Source organism: Salvelinus sp. IW2-2015, unplaced genomic scaffold (assembly GCF_002910315.2).
Source record: "Salvelinus sp. IW2-2015 unplaced genomic scaffold, ASM291031v2 Un_scaffold5430, whole genome shotgun sequence".
NCBI classification, from domain to species: domain Eukaryota; kingdom Metazoa; phylum Chordata; class Actinopteri; order Salmoniformes; family Salmonidae; genus Salvelinus; species Salvelinus sp. IW2-2015.
Window position 1 is genome coordinate 15,703 of NW_019946695.1, and position 5,294 is coordinate 20,996.

Sequence of the window (5,294 nt, forward strand, 5' to 3'; positions counted from 1 at the left end):
GTTGAGGATAGGACACTATTCCGTGGGCTGGACCTTTGGTCAAAACGTTTGATTACTAGATTGCAACTGGTATGTATTGTTTGAATTATTTATTATCGTATGCATCCTTAGTGCTTAGCACAAGATTTCTACCATTGTTTATATTCATGGTAGGAGTAGGAGAACACTTTTTTTCTTTTTTGTGGCCTTTGCCTCTGAATATAGGTCAAAGATGAGACAGAGTAAAAATAAATAGAAATATACAATTGTTTCTTTGTTTTATCTTTACTAAGCCTAGTAGTTACAGCATGCGTCCAGGCCCATGAGACCAGGGTTGCGATTGGTCGAATCCCGAGTTGAAACACGATAAAATCTCCATGAGTTGTTATAGCCGAGTCAAGGGCGTTTCCGCCTTGATATTCCCTTTTGGTTACGATTGATATTGTTATTCTGATCACTGCGCTAGGACGGTAGTAGAGTTTACCATTCTGGAATCTGTGGAGATCTTCCAACTCCTGTATTAGATGCGAGACTGTTCTCCCAACTAGGGGAGTGGCTATGCTAGCTCTAAGATCAGCGGGTCTTATAGGTGGGGGTTCGGAAGCCAAATGTAAAATCTCATTCTGGACAGAAGAGTTACATTGTTGCTCGGCTTTTGCCGTAGATGACACGCCAGTACAGTTATTGACTCCAGTCACAGTAACCTGTCTCTAATAGTCAATCACTATGGGCCTGAGGGTCATTCTCCTGTTCTCGCAGGAGTAGCATGAGCAATCAGGTAGTGGCCAATCTTCACACGGTGCTGAACAACCGTCCTAACAATGATATTTTACCATCATGGTGGGTAGTTTCACTTTTGTTCCTTAAATGCACTTGTGGTGGGTTTTCTGTTTAAGCGTATATTTCCCATCTGTCTCAGGGCACTTGCGGTAACTATATAATTGGTTCAAGCCTGTGATATGACCTAAGGCTTTCTCCTCCTGAAAAAGGCATTTAAAGAAAGGCCTTTCTGAATGCTCACTGCAGAAGGGGTATCGATATGCAAGAGCAGTCTACAACCCAACAATCCACCATATACAATAGTTTTGCCATTCGGGTAGCCCAGGAAGAGTTTTTACGAGAGTACCCAAAAAGACTGATCAGGGTATGGTGGCTCATTAGACCACAGAGCACGTTGCGGCGTGCTGCAAGGATAGCTCAAACTACCATGAGGTTAGGCTACTCTCTGCCCTGAATCGCAGTATTATGCGACTAATTATTCCCATAAAGTCTCTAGTATTCTATCCTTTTAAAGACGTCGCACCCAATGTTTTACTTTCAATAGCGCGAGGCTTCTTCACTGTGACTTACAGTCTGGTCCGCTATTGCACTCTCACGCAGTAGTAGCACTGATTGCACGTGCACAATTGAGGGGTGTAATCTCGTTCCAGATATCTACCTGTATTGAGCGTTTACCTCCACTGAATACTGGAACCAGGTTGGGTTGTACCCGAGAGGGTGGCTGACTCGCTGCAGTCAGATTAACACGCGCCACAGCGACCCTAATTACTGGTACTCAGCTGACTGATAGAGGCCGCGTGTTTGGAGAGGACGCTTGAGGCACGAGGTGTCCTTTACTGGGTATCCTAGCGAGCAAGACTAGGGTTGTGTGAAAGGAGGTGTCAACAGGGTTAGATGTTCTGATAATGGTATACTGTTTAGTGGAAAGGGTAATAAGTCTCATCAAAAGCCAGACTCTATTACAATATGCGACAGTGAAAACATGCAAATAAGCAATTATCTAATTCTATCATCTTTGGAACCCGAGAGGTGACTAAAATCTACATGAACACGTTAAGCTCACAGTCATGTTATGAATTCCACGCTGTTCGCGGGTGTTGCTTGCACCTTGAACTCGGGTAGATGGGCTGCTTAGATAGCAAAGTGATGTTCATTATTCCTTCAGATCGATGAAGTATGATGGAGCGATAGGAACGCATCACAGAAACCTGATTTGGAATTGGTCTGGCTTCCTCCTGCAGTTCGCGCTTTCTCTTTGAGTGTGGAAGCTGTGTTGGGAGAGTCCAGTGGTCAGCTCCAGGAGGAGGTGTTTCAGTAGGAGAAGGGAGCGAGAACACAGCATGTAGCAGTTTAAACTGACAGGGTTGTCCCTTCCTTTCACTTCACCTGCGATTCAGGAAATGATGAGGACTAGGAAGGCGAAGCACTCTATTGGTAGAGCCTGGCAATTGTAGACTAAAATATTTTACCACACTGCAGACACAACTGCCCTACGTTGGGTCTTATTCCATCTCCATTATCAATTTTAGAAAAATGTATAACATTTAAATAGTCCTGTCCCTTCTTAAACATCTGAACAACTACAGTATATAAACAGACTTTTTGAGTGTCTGTTGCTTTGAATAGTTTGACTCCTCAAATTCTGAAGGCGATTAATCAAGAGTAAACTGGTGGTTACATTGAAGAAAAACTGTGGTGCAGTTCTTCTGGGACATGTTTCCGTTATCTTCCTTGAATATCTGTTGACCATCTTACCTACTGTTAAATAATCACACTGTCCCAAATACCTGGTAATCCTTTTTAATCCCACACTCAGAGGCTATGGAGAATATATTTTGTGGTGTTTAAAGTTCTATAGTAAGTACTAATATTCACAAATAAGCACTATTGGATTTGTATGAAGCAGGTATGGCCAGTGCGAGGCTACAGCTTCCAGTCTACGTCTGGAATGTACCTGACTGCACGCTCAACTGTAACACTTTCTATACATTTGAGCAGAGATGGGAATATTTGAGCGGTCATTATCTCAATGAAATATCATTCACTTGGGATACTTCCTCTGTTGGAGTATACGAGGTACTAGTTGTTGCGTGTGAGACTGATCTCAACTCTGGACACACACACGCAGCACCAATGAAAAGAGAGCATGCTTATGCAGGACAGAGCTTGCTGAGAACTTCACATACTTATCGGGATCACCCTAACGAAAACAGTACAGAACATTACCTTACTGGTAAAGAGTAGCTTAACTGCGCACACAATCAGCTGTGCATTGAACCATCCTCCATTATCAAATATACTAAATGTAGCATTACAGGTCGGTTGTATGAAGATAATACACGAACAAAAAGCAGTACTCCTTAGAGAACCATATGTGGGAAAGATCTCATACTGGACAGATTTAAGTTTCTTGGAATTTCTATTTTGAATATATCCAAATATAACAGAGAGAGTATGTGATAGATAGTTGATTGGTTCCTGGCCGAGGGCTTAAAATAAGGAATGGTGATGTTGGGATTTGTAAGTAAAACTATAAGTGTAAATTCATGAAACCAAAAATCGCGGACACTAATTCGCGCAATTCGGGATTGACTCAACGAAAAAAGGAGAAAGTCTTATTTTGAGTTTGATACAATAAACATATGGTTCTCACATTGTTCAACATGAAAAAAACGAGACTTGGTATGAACACAGAGTAAGCTGTAGGGGATTGATATCGTTGAGTGATTCCTCACAACACTATCACGTCTGACACAACTTCTCCTACAATCACCCCACAGCAACGTCCCTCTTTGAAGTACTATTTGGCGCAAGAGGACCTGGTAGAGAGTCTGTGGATGCCAACAGAGACAATCTTTTACTGCCACGTTTGAATACAGTGAATGTTAACTTTTCGTAAGCAGTCTTAAACGATTGTATACTTGACTGCAAGATGTAGGAGTTCGGAGGGAAATGAAAGACGCTAGATTTTGTTGAGGAGCAGACTGAGGAATGTTCTAGGCGCTCCGCGCGGTAGTGGTGCAGGGAGGGGGTCTAGAGGCACTGCTATTCCTCAGTGCTGGATGTAGGATTGGCACTACAGTACCTGGTTTTGGAATCCAGAGATGCATCACATGCGTCCGACTGTGATTGGGAGTCCCCATAGGGGAGAGTTCGCAAACTGGCCCAATTGGGTTGCTCCGGCGTTTGGGTCCAGGCACGGGTAGACCGTCGATAAAGTAATAAGAGAATGTTGGTCTGACTGACTATAATGAAAGGGAGATAATAATAAATAAATAAGGTTACGAGTTTAGAGGGATATTGGTTAACGAAAACTCTTTGCTACTCCTAGCTCAAAAAGGTTGGTAAGAGCAGTACAGTTGGAAGACAGCATTTGGTACCCTGAGCTTACAGTGGCAAGAAAAAGTATGTGAACCCTTTGGAATTACCTGGACTTCTGCTTAAATTGGTCATACAATTTGATCTGATCTTCATCTAAGTCACAACAACAGACAAACACAGTCTGCTTAAACTAACAACACACAAACAATTATACGTTTTCACGTCTATTATTGAAAACACGAGTAAACATTCACAGTGCAGGGTGGGAAAAGCATGTGAACCTTTGGATTTTATAACTGGTTTACCCTCCTTTGGAAGCAATAACCTCAACCAAACGTTTTCTGTAGTACTGAACTGTTTCAGTTCAGCAATATTCTTGTGATGTCTGGWGTGAACTGATCTCTTGAGGTCATGCCACTGCATCGCAATCGGGTTGAGGTCAGGACTCTGACTGGGTCACTCCAGAAGGCGTATTTTCTTCTGTTGAAGCCATTCTGTTGTTGATTTACTTCTGTGTTTTGGGTTGTTGTCCTGTTGCATCACCCAACTTCTGTTGACCTTCAATTGGCGGACAGATAGCCTTACATTCTGCTGCAAAAAGTATTGATAAACTTGGGAATCCATTTTTCCGTCAATGATAGCAAGCTGTCCAGGCCCTGTGGAAGCAAAGCAAACCCAAACCATGATGCTCCCTCCACCATACTTTACAGTTGGGATGAGGTTTTGATGTTGGTGTGTTGTGCCTTTTTTTTCTCCACGCATAGTGTTGTGTGTTCCTTCCAAACAACTCAACTTTAGTTTCATCTGTCCACAGAATATTTTGCCAGTAGCGCTGTGAAACATCCAGGTGCCCTTTTGCGAACTTTAGACATGCAGCAATGTTTTCTTTTTGGACAGCAGTGGCTTCTTCTGTGGTGTCCTCCCATGAACACAATTTTTGTTCAGTGTTTTACATATCGTTGACTCGTCAACAGAGATGTTAGCATGTTCCAGAGATTGCTGTAAGTCTTTAGCTGACACTCTAGGATTCTTCTTAACCTCACTGAGCATTCTGCGCTGTGCTCTTGCAGTCATCTTTGCAGGAAGGCCAGTCCTAGGGAGAGTAGCAACAGTGCTGAACTTTCTCCATTTATTGACAATTTGTCTTACTGTGGACTAATGAACATCAAGGCTTTTAGAGATACTTTTGTAACCCTTTCCAGATTTATGCAAGT